The 11,863-nt window shown below is 34.8% G+C and overlaps 1 pseudogene; it reads left to right on the forward strand.

Moving 5' to 3' along the window:
• Positions 1–3,184: 3,184 nt before the first annotated feature.
• Positions 3,185–6,975, forward strand: LOC112641601 (proteasome subunit beta type-3-like; annotated as a pseudogene).
• The last annotated feature ends 4,888 nt before the right edge of the window (positions 6,976–11,863 follow it).

Genomic DNA, 11,863 nt, shown 5'->3' on the forward strand with positions numbered 1-11,863 from the left:
AAAATATGAAAATACATAAAATGTTGAGGGAGAACTAAAAATTTGTGCTTTTAGAATGTTTCCAGCTTAAGAACCATCAACTTAATATAGACTGCTATACACATGTTATATATGAAGCTATTGGTAACCCCAAATCAAAAACCTATAATAGATACACAAAAATAAAGACAAAGGAATCCAAGCATAATACTAAAGAAATCTACCAAACCATAAGAGAAGAGCAACAGAAGAAGAACAGAAGAGCTACAAAAACAACCAGGAAACAATATGGCAATATAGACCCATTAATAATTACTTTAAATGTAAGTGGACTAAATGCTATAATCAGAAGACATAGGGAGACCAAATGGATAAAACAAAACTGGATGCATCTATGCTCCCTACAGGGTGTTTACTAAAGACCTAAAGACATACAGACTAAAAGTAAAGGGATGAAAAAACATATACGATGCAAACAGAGGGGGGGGAAAAAGAGCCAGGGTAGCAATACTTATATCAGACAAAACAGACCTTAAAATGAAGACTGTAGGAAGAGACAAAAAAGAACACTATATAATAAGGGATCGATATATCAGAGGATGTAACAGTTATAAATAACCTGTGCGTTTAACATAAGAGCACCTAAATACATAAAGCAAATATTAACAGACATAGAGAAAATGACAGTAATTCAATAGTAGGGGATTCATTTACGTGAATACATAAATCAGACAGAAAGTGAAAAAGTGTCTGAATAACACATTAGACCAGATGGACCTACAGAATATCCCATCCAAAAATAGCAAGATACACATTCTTTCCAAGTGTATATGAAACATTTTCCAGGATAGATCACATGTTAGACCACAAAATGTCTCAGTAAATTTAGAAAGATTTCAGTCATATTAAGCATCTTTCCCACCACAATGGCATGAAACTAGAAATCAATTACAAGGAAATCTGGAAAATATAAACACAGAGGCTAAACAAGCTACTAAACAATGGGTTAATAAGAGGAAATGTAGAAAAAATACAAGATAAAATGTAAATGAAAACAATAGATTAAATTTTTGAGATACAGCAAAGCAATTCTAAGGAAAGCTTATCATGATACAGGCCTACCTCAAGAAATAAGAACTCTCAAAACACCTGATCTTACACCTGAAGAGTTAGGAAAAGAAGAATGAACAAAGACCAAGGCCTAGTACAAGGAATAAGAAAGATTAGAGATAAATGAAATAGAGACAAAAAAGAAGAAAGAAAAAGAAAAGATGAAACTAGGAGCTGGTTCTTTGAAAAGATTAAATGAAGAAACCATTAGCCAAACTCATCAAGAAAAAAAAAAAAAAGGACTCAAAATCAGAAACGAAGAGAGGAAATATCCAACACCACAAGGAAAAACAAGGAATTCTAAGAGAATATGTCAACAAATTGGACAACCTACAGGAAATGGAAAAATTCTTAGACACATAAAATCTTCCAAAACTAAATCAGGAAGAAACAGAAAATTTGAACAGACCAATTACCAGTAATAAAATTGAATCAGTAATCAAAAACCAAAGTCACTCATAAGATGGCTTCACAGGTGAATCCTACCAAACACCTAAAGAGTTAATACCTATTCTCTCAAGCTATTCCAAAAATCAAAAGAGGAAGCAAAACTTCCAAATTAATTCTACAATGCTAAAATATCCAAACACCAAAACCAGTCAGAGACACTATTGAAAAACACCCACCCCCCCCCCAAAAAAAACACTAAAGGCCAGTATCTATTAAAGCATAGATGCATGAATCTTCAGCAAAAAAGTATCAACTGAATTCAGCAATACTTTTTAAAAATCATTCCCACAAGTAGGATTTATTCCAGGGATGCAAGAGTGGTTCACTATTCACAAATTAACTGATGTATTACATCACATTAACAAGAGAAAGAATAAAAACTATGATCAGGGCTCCCTGGGTGGCGCAGCGGTTTGGCGCCTGCCTTTGGCCCAGGGCACGATCCTGGAGACCCGGGATCAAATCCCACGTCGGGCTCCCGGTGCATGGAGCCTGCTTCTCCCTCTGCCTGTGTCTCTGCCTCTCTCTCTCTCTCTCTCTCTCTCTCTCTCTCTCTCTGTGACTATCATAAATAAATTTTAAAAAAAACTGTATGATCATGTCAATAGATACAGTAAAAGCGTGTGACAAAATACAACATTCTTTCATGATGAAATTTCCCAACACAGTGGGTTTAGAGGAAACATAATGAAGGCCATATATGAAAAATCCACAGTTAGTGTCATACCCAATGATGAAAGCCTGAAAGTATTTCCTCTATGAACTGGAGCAAGAAAAGGGTGTCCAATCATTCTCACCACTTTTATTCAACATAGCACTAGAAGTCCTAGCTGTGGCAATCAGACAAGAAAAATAAAAGGCATCCAAATAAAAAAAAAAAAAAAGTAAAACTGTCACTGTTTGCAAATGACATGATACTCCAATTAGAAAACCCTAAAGACCACTAGAAAAACTACTAGAAGTAATAAAAGTATTCAGTAAATTTGCAGAATATAAAATTAACGTACAGAATTGTAGCAGAAAAATTAAAATCCCATTTGAAGTTACACCAAAAAGAATAAAATACCTAGGAGTAAACTTAACCAAGGAGGTGAAAGACTTGTACTCTGAAAGCCATAAAACATTGATGAAAAAATTGAAGATGACACAAACGAATGGAAATATATTCCATGCCAGTGGATTAAGAGAATATTGTGAAAATATCCACATTTTTTTTTACAACTTGCTCAACCTTTGTAATATTTCATCATAAAAATCAAGAAATGTACATATAATTCTTTACACTTAGAGTCAAGTGTAAGTTTCTTACAGGCATAGATCCAGAAAATGCAAAAGGAATATTTAGCATAAATACAATGAAAAGAAAGTTGGGATCAGACTGATATTTCCATTTGGACCACAGTAGTTTACACAAAAGAAAATGTACATTCATTTTAGATTTTCCAGAGTTCATTTAATTTGGTTTTATCCATACAGAGGATAGGTACTGAGATCTGCTATCTGAACTAAGTAACCTGACCCCTGTGGAAACTTCTGTGTGTACAAACGTATCTACTCTAGCACAAGCAGCACCTGAAGTGTTTTACCCCCACTTCATTCCTTTCCTCTTTTAACTTGAACCAAACCAAACCAAATAAATCCTAGAATGGGGTCAGCTGGAAATAATATGGTTAGAAATATTCACTCTGCTAATCAGAAACAACACTGCATCTTTAGAAAATCCAAACACCTTTTTTTCCCCCCATATTCAGAACCATTAAACCATCCAAGCAGAATAAATAACTCACATTCTGAGTTAAACCAAGTCTGATTTCAGGGATCTTTAAAGATTTGCCTGTTTTCCCCTCAGAATCTGCAATGTTGGAAAATTTAGTATACTTAAATCCTATTGAGATGAAAATAAAAGTTAACAGTCACAAAATGACAGTGAAATACTCCCATATCAGACATCATGGCATTTCAAAACTGGATAGTGATGGAAAAAAAAAAAAAGAGAACAGAAAAGGCATTCAAGTCCGAATAGGAAAAAATACAAACCAATCTACAGATTCAATGCAATCTTGATTAAAACAGCATCCGCACTTCCCACAGAACCAAAATAATACAAAAATTTCTATGGAGCCAAAAGACCCCCCAAATAGCCAAAGCAATATTAAGAGAGAAAAACAACACTAGAAGTATCACAATCCTAGACTTCAAGATATATACTACAAAAGCTATAATAATTAAAGCAATATGGCACAAAAATAAACACATAGATCAATAGAATAGGAAACCCAGAAATAAGCCCACATTTTACATGCTCAATTTACAACAAAGGAGGCAAGAACACACTGGGGGAAAAGCCTCTTCAATAAATGGTGTAGGGAAAACTGGATAGCTACATGCAAAAGAATGAAACTGGACCACTTCCTTACACCCTACACAAAAATAAACTCAAAGACCTAAGTGTGAGACCTGAAACCGTAAAACTTCTAGAAGGAAATATATACAGTAATCTCTTTGACATCAGCCTTAGCAACATTTTTCTAGACATATCTCCAGGCAAAGGAAACAAAAGCTACAAAAATACTGAACTACAACATAATAAAGTTTTCATAGCTAAGGAAACTTAACAAAATGAAAAGGCAACCTACTGAATGAGAGATCTTCACAACTAATATATCTGATAAGGGGTTAATATCCAAAATATATAAAGAGCATATACAACTTGATAACTAAAAGTAATTTGATCAAAAAATGGTCAGAGGATCTGAATAGACATTTTTCCACAGAAATACAGATGGCCAACAGACCCACAATATGATGCTCAACATCACTAAATATCAGGGAAATACAAATCAAAACCACAATGAGATGTCACCTTATACATGTCAGGATAGCTATTGTCAAAAAGACCAGAAATAACATGTAGGTGAGGATGTGGAAAAAAAGAAAATGTTGTGCACTGTTGGTAGGAATGTAAATTGGTACATCCACTGTGGAAAACAGTATGGAGATTTCTCAAAATATTAAAAACAAATGCCATATGATCCAGTAATTTCTCTGAGTATTTACCCAAAGAATACAAAAACACTAATTTGAAAAGATATATGCACCCCTATGTTTATTGCAGCATTATTTATGATAGCCAAGAAAAGGATATAGGTAAATAGATAAATGTGTGTGTGTGCACGTGCACAGAAATACTACTCAGCCATAAAAAAGAATGAGATCTTGCCCTTTTGACAACATGAATGGACCTATAGAGGATTACCTAAGTGAAACAAGTCAGACTGAAAAAGACATACCATATGATTTCATTTATGTGTGGATCTAAAACAAAACCAATGAATCAACAAAATGAGACTCTTAAATACAGAGAACAAATTGGTGGCTGCCCAAGAGGAGGGGGCTGAATGAAATAAAGGAGATTTAAGAGACAAATTTCCAGCTATAAAATAAGTGTCATAGAGGTGAAAGGTACAGCATAGGAGATACAGTTAATAATATTGTAATAATATTGTAATAATATTGTATGGTGACAGTGACTGCATTGATTATGGTGGGTATTTAGTAATGAATAGAATTTTTTTTAAGATTTTTATTCTTGAGAGACAGAGAGAGAGAGAGAGAGAGAGAGAGGCAGAGACATAGGCAGAGGGAGAAGCAGGCTCCATGCAGGGAGCCTGACGTGGGACTCGATCCCGGGTCTCCAGGACCACGCCCTGGGCTGAATGCAGCACTAAACCGCTGAGCCACCGGGGCTGCCCTAGTAATGAATAGAATTCTTGAATCAGTGTTGTACTCCTGAAACATACAATATTGTTTTAATTACACCAATAAAAATTATAAAACAAAGGGAGGAGATAATATAATTATTAGTCCTACTTCCAGGCCTAGGCGGTGACCACAGAATTCTAGATCTCACCCATAGTTGACTGGCTGTACATCAGACTGGCTAGACTCACCATCAATGTCCAGACTATTGCCCAAGTTCTATACAAGTTCTAGGTGAACCTAAATGAGCTAAAGTATGGTTGGCAGGTCAAGCCTTACACCCTTATGAGCATACTTGCCAGCCTCCTCTCTGAAAAAGGTTTGGCCAGTACTACACTTTGGGTTGGTCCCAAGGGTCTTTAAGCCCTTCATTGCTCTCTGTATCTATCTCATCTACTGCCCCATGATGACTGAGGACTTTGTGGACAGCAGCAAGTGCAATAAACAAATGTAAAGGGTGTAGGAGTCCTGAGCAAAACATGAATCCAGAGCACCTGTTTGAAACCGTATCACAAGCCATGCTGAATGCTGTGGACCAGGATGCAATGTGAAGCATGAGAATCGTTGTTCACATTTGTCCTTTTGAAAAGGACAATCACCACCAGGAGACTGAAAGTCCAAAGGGACTTATTTTCAGTCCCCAGGGGCCATTCAAAATAGGTTTTCTTTTACACACACACAAAACCACTTACTTTACATTACACGTGAAAATCAACTCAAAATGATTAAATACTTGAAGACTTGAAACCCAAAAACTTAAGAAAACAAAGGCAGTAAGCTTCTTGACATTGATTTCAATGAATTTTTTTAATCTGACAGTAAAAGCAAAGGCAACAAAGTAAAAACAAGTGGGACCACATCAAAGTAAAACCTGTACAAAGCAAGGGAAACTATCAGTGAAATGAAAAGACAACAAATTAAATGAGAGAAGATATTTGCAAACCTCATATCTGAAAATAAACTACTATCCAAAACATATAAAGAACTTGTACATATAAAGAACTTCTACAACTCAACAACAAAATGCAAACAATTAAAAAATGGGCAGAGGATCTGAATAGACATTTTTCCAAAGAAAACATACAAATGGCCAAACAGGTACGTGAAGATATACAGTAAACATCACTAATCATCAGAGAAATGCCAATCAAAAATCACAGATATTTCACACATGTAGAAATGATTAGTATCAGAAAGACAAGAAATAAGTGCTGGCATTCTTGTAGAGAAAAGAGAAGTCTTGGGCACTGTTGGTAGGAATGTAAATTGGTGCAAACACTATGTAAAACAGTGTGGAAGTTCTTGAAAAAATTGAAAGTAGAAACTACTATATGATCCAGCAATTGCACTCTGGGCATTTATCCTAAGAAAATGAAAACACTGATCTGAAAAGATATATACATCCCATGTTCATTGAAGTGTTATTTACAATAGCCAAGACACAGAAACAACCTAAGTGTCCACCAACAGATGAATTAATAAAGAAGAGGTAATACACACATAAACAATGAAATATAACTCAGCTATTAAGAAGAATGAAATCTTGGCACTTGTGACAAAATAAATGGACCTTGAAGGCATTATGCTACATGAAATTAGAGAAAGATGAGTACTGTATGATCTCTCTTATGTGGAATCTTAAACAAGAAAACAATCTCATAGGTACAGAGAACAGACTGGTAGTCCCATGTGTGTATGGCATGGAAGCAGCGGGGGGGGGGGGGGGGGGGGGAAGGGGTGTCAGAATGCATAAAGGTGGTCAAAAGGTATAAATTTCATTACAAAATAAGTCATGAAGATATAATGTACAGCCTGATAGCTATAGTTAAACTACATTACATATTAGTAAGTTGCTAAGAGAGAACTTGAAAGTTCTCATGAGAAAAAATTGTAACTATTAATGGTGACAGATGTTAACTAGACTTACTGTGATGACCATTTCACAAAATATACAAATATCAAATCATCACATTGTATGCCTGAAAACTAATATGTCAATTATATTTCAATAGAAAAATGTTAAAATTTTCTTTTAAAAGAGGAAGGGAGAAGGGAATATAACCATTACTTATACTTCCAGTTTTGCATAACAGTAGAATGTTAAGAAGTAATTTTATTACATGAAATATTATAACCCATTCAATTAATCCATTTGAACTATATGAACTTTATTACTTTTTAATACTTCCTAGCAAGGTTGAAAAACTGACAATAAGCTAGGAAACTAAAAATTTTGAAGGCTGTAGGAAAGATGCTGTTTCCACTTAGGAGATCAGAATGCTGAGAAAGTGGTTTACTCAAGGTTGTACAACTATTCAACAGTAGGGCATGACTCTAATCTAGATTCCTGACATCAAAGTTTGCCCCCTCCTTTTCAAAGTGGGCTCCACACTCAGCATGGAGCCCAATTCAGAGCTTGAACTCAGGACACTAAGATCAGGACCTGAGCTGAAATCAAGAGTTGGATGCTTAACCGACTGATCCACCCAGCCAAATTCCTTTTTGAAAAACAAATAGCCAGAATAAATCACATATTAGGTCACAAAAACAACTCTCGATAAATTTAATATTAAAATCTTATTTTTTTTCTGACCACAACAGTATAAAACTAGGAATCAGCTATAAGAGGAAAGCTGAGAAAAAAGAAAAAACCACAAGCAGAAACTAGACAACATGCTACTAAACAATCGATTCTATAAAGAAATCAAAGAGAAAATAAAAACATACCATGAGACAAAAGTGAAAACAATACTCCAAAATCTTTTGGACATACCAAAAGCAATTATAAGAGGGAAATTTATAGCAATACGGGTCCACCATAAATAACAAAAATCTCAAACAATCTAATATTACATCTAAAGGAACTAGAGAAAGATCAAAGACCAAAGTTAGTAGAAGGAAGAGAATAATAAAGATCAAAATGGAAATGAATGAAATAAATATTTAAAAAGTAGAAAGATTAATGAAATGGAGAGTTGGTTTTTCAAAAAGATGAAATTGATAAACCTTCAGCTAGACGAGAGAGAGAGGAGAGAGAGAGAGATGGCCCAAATACAGTTAGAAATGGAAGGGAAGTTACAATTGATATCACAGAAATACAAAAGATAATTTAAAAACTAAACAATTACATGTTAACAAATTGGAAAACCTAGAAGAAATGGATAGATTCTTAAAAACATAAAATCTCCCAAGGCTAAATCAGGAGGAAATAGAAATTTTGAACAGACCGATTACTAGTAATGAAATTGAATCAGTAATCAAAAAACTCCCAAATTGGAGTCCAGGACCAGATAGCTACACAGGTGAATACTACCAAACATTTAAAGAAGAGTTAATACCTATCCTCTCAAACTATCTCAAAAAAGTTGAAGAGGAAGGAATGCTTCCAAGCTCATTTTACAAGGCTAAAATGATACCTAAACCAGAGAAAGACCATACAAAAACAACTAAACTAAACATTGTAGGTCATTATCCCTGATTAACAAAAATGCAAAAATTGGACACAAAATATTAGCAAATGGAATTCAACAATACATTAAATGGATCATACTCCATGACCAAGTGGTATTTATTCCAGGGATGCAAAGGTGGTTCAATATCTGCAAGTCAATGAATGTGGTACACCATTTTAACAAAATGAAGAACGACAGTCATATGATCATCTAAATAAAAGCAGAAAAAGTATTTGACAAAGTACAACATCCATTCATGATAAAAATCTCAACAAAGTGGATATAGAAGGAGTGTACCTCAACATAATAAAGACTATATATGACAAACCCACAGCTAACATAATCAATGAAGAGTTGAAAGCTTTTCCTGTAAGATCAGGAATAAGATAAAGATGTCCACTCTCACCTGTTTATTCACAGCTGTTAGCTAGAAAAAAATAAATAAATAAAAAGCATCCAAATTGGAAAGGAAAAAGTAGAACTCTCATTATTAGCAGATGAGAGGATACTATATATACATATATGTATATGTATATATATCCCTATATATATGGATTCTACCAAAAAACTGTTAGGACTATTAAATGAATTCATCAAAGGTACAGGATACAAAAATCAACATATTGGAAACTTGTTGCATTTCTACACACTAATAGTAAACTATCAGAAAATGAAATAAAGGAAACAGACCGTTAACAATCATATCAAAGGGAATACCTAGGAATAAATTTAACCAAGAAGGTAAAAGATCTGTATTCTGAAACTAAAAATACTGATAAAAGAAATTGAAGATAACATAAATGAATTGTAAGATATACTGTATTTGAGACACCTAGGTGGCTCAGTGGTTGGGTGTCTTGCCTTTGGGGTCCTGGGATTGAGTCTTGCATCAGACTCCCCATGAGGAACCTGCTTCTCCCTCTGCCTGCGTCTCTGCCTCTCTCTCCCTGTCTCTCATGAATAAACAAAATCTTAAAAGATACAGTGTGTTCATGGATTAAAAGAATATTGTTAAAATGTCCATACTACCTAAAGCAATCTACAGATTCAGCGTAATCTCTATCAAAATATCAATGGCGTTTTTCCCTAGAAGTAAGGCAAATAATCCTAAAATTTGTATGGAACAACAAAAGACCTCAAATACCCAAAAAATGTTGAGAAAAAACAAAGCTGGGACGCTTGGGTGGCTCAGCAGTTTAGCACCTGCCAGGGTGTGATCCTGGAGTCCCAGGATTGAGTCCCACATCAGGCTCCCTGCATGGAGCCTGCTTCTCCCTCTGCCTATATCTCTGCCTCTCTCTGTCTCTCTCATGAATAAATAAATAAAATCTAAAAAAAAAAAAAAGAAAAAAGAAAAAAGCCAAAGCCTAAAGTGTTTGCTCCTGGATTTAAAACTTATTAAAAAGCTATAGTAATGATACTGGCACAAAAACAGATACATAGATTAATGGAATAGATAGAAAGCCCAGAAATAAATTCATGCTTATATAGTCAATAAATCTATAATACTGGAGGCAAGAATATACAATAAGGTAAAGACAATCTCTTAATGGCACTGGGAAAACTGGACAGCTACATTCAAAAGAACAAAACTGGACCATTTTCTTATACCATATACAAAAAGAAATCAAAATGGATTAAAGACTAAAATATAAGATCTGAAAACACAAAACCCCTAGAAGAAAACTTAGGCAGGGGCATCTGGGTGGTCAGTTAAGTATCCAACCCTTGATTTTGGCTCAGGCCATTATCTCAGGGTCATGAGATTGAGCCTTGTTTCAGGCTCCATGCTGGCTCCATAGAGCTAGCTTGAGATTCTCTGTGTGCCCCCTCACTCTCTCTTTTTCTCTCTCAAATAAAACTCAAAAAAAGAAAAAGAAAAACCTACAGAGTAAGCTCTTTGACATTTGTCTTCGTGGTATTTTTAGATCGGCCTCTATAGGCAAGGACAATAAAAGCAAAAATAAACAACTACATTGACCTAAAAATAAAAATGCTTTGCACAGTGAGGGAAACCTTCTCCCAAAATGAATGCGAGAAAATATTTGCATAGGATATCTCTTATAAGGGGTTCACATCCCAAAAAATCTAAAAACTCATAAAGGGGTACGTTGGTAGCTAAGTTGGTTAAGCGTCAGACTCTTGGCTTCAGCTTCGGTCATGATCTCATGATCATGGAATCGAGCTCTCTCAGGCCCTATACTCAACATGGAATCTGCTTCAGATTCTTATTCCCTCCCCCTCTGGTCCTCCCTCTGTTCATCCATGCTCTCTCTCTAAATAAAATCTTTTTTAAAAACTGCATAAAACTCAATATAAAAATTTTAATTAAAAAATGGGCAGAGGACCTGAATAGACATTTTTGCAAAGACCTGTAGATGGCCAACTGGCACATGAAAAGCTCCTCAACATCACTAATCATCAGGAAAATGCATATCAAAAATCACAATGATGTGTGGCTGGGTGACTCAGTGGTTGAGCGTCTCTGGCTTGGGTTGTGATCCTGGGGTCCCAGGATTGAGTCCTGCAATGGGTTCTCTCTTTGTCTATGTCTCTGCCTCTCTCTCTGGGTCTCTCATGAAAAAAAATACATAATTTTTTTTTTTAATCAGAATGAGATATCACCTTATACCTGTCAAAATGGTCACTATCAAAAAGACAAGAAATAACAAATGTTGGTGAGGATGTGAAAATGAATGATAACTACACATATGTGGTGACCATTTCTTAATGTACATAAATATGTCATTATGTTGTACACCTGAAACAAATATAAAATTGTATATTAATATATACATACACATACATAAGTACTGACTACTCAAAAATCCCAGGTTGTTTCTTTGGGTAAGCACAGAAGTAAGACAACTTTAGAACATTATTATCAGAGGGAGTCATTATTCTAACTCAGAATAAAGCCACAATTACAGTATTCTTACTTCAAAGTTGGTGGTGTTTTATCAGCCCTTTTGAAAGGCAATGTACAAATGTTTCACCTTTTAATTTCAAACATCATGTTGCTATTTATTTACATGTCTCCATGGAGTTGTACTATTTTCTTAAACCATGAAATTTTACAACCACTATTAGGATTCCAATATTACAATAACACA

This window comes from Canis lupus, chromosome 33, assembly GCF_003254725.2.
Source record: "Canis lupus dingo isolate Sandy chromosome 33, ASM325472v2, whole genome shotgun sequence".
In the NCBI taxonomy this organism is placed as follows: Eukaryota; Metazoa; Chordata; class Mammalia; order Carnivora; family Canidae; genus Canis; species Canis lupus.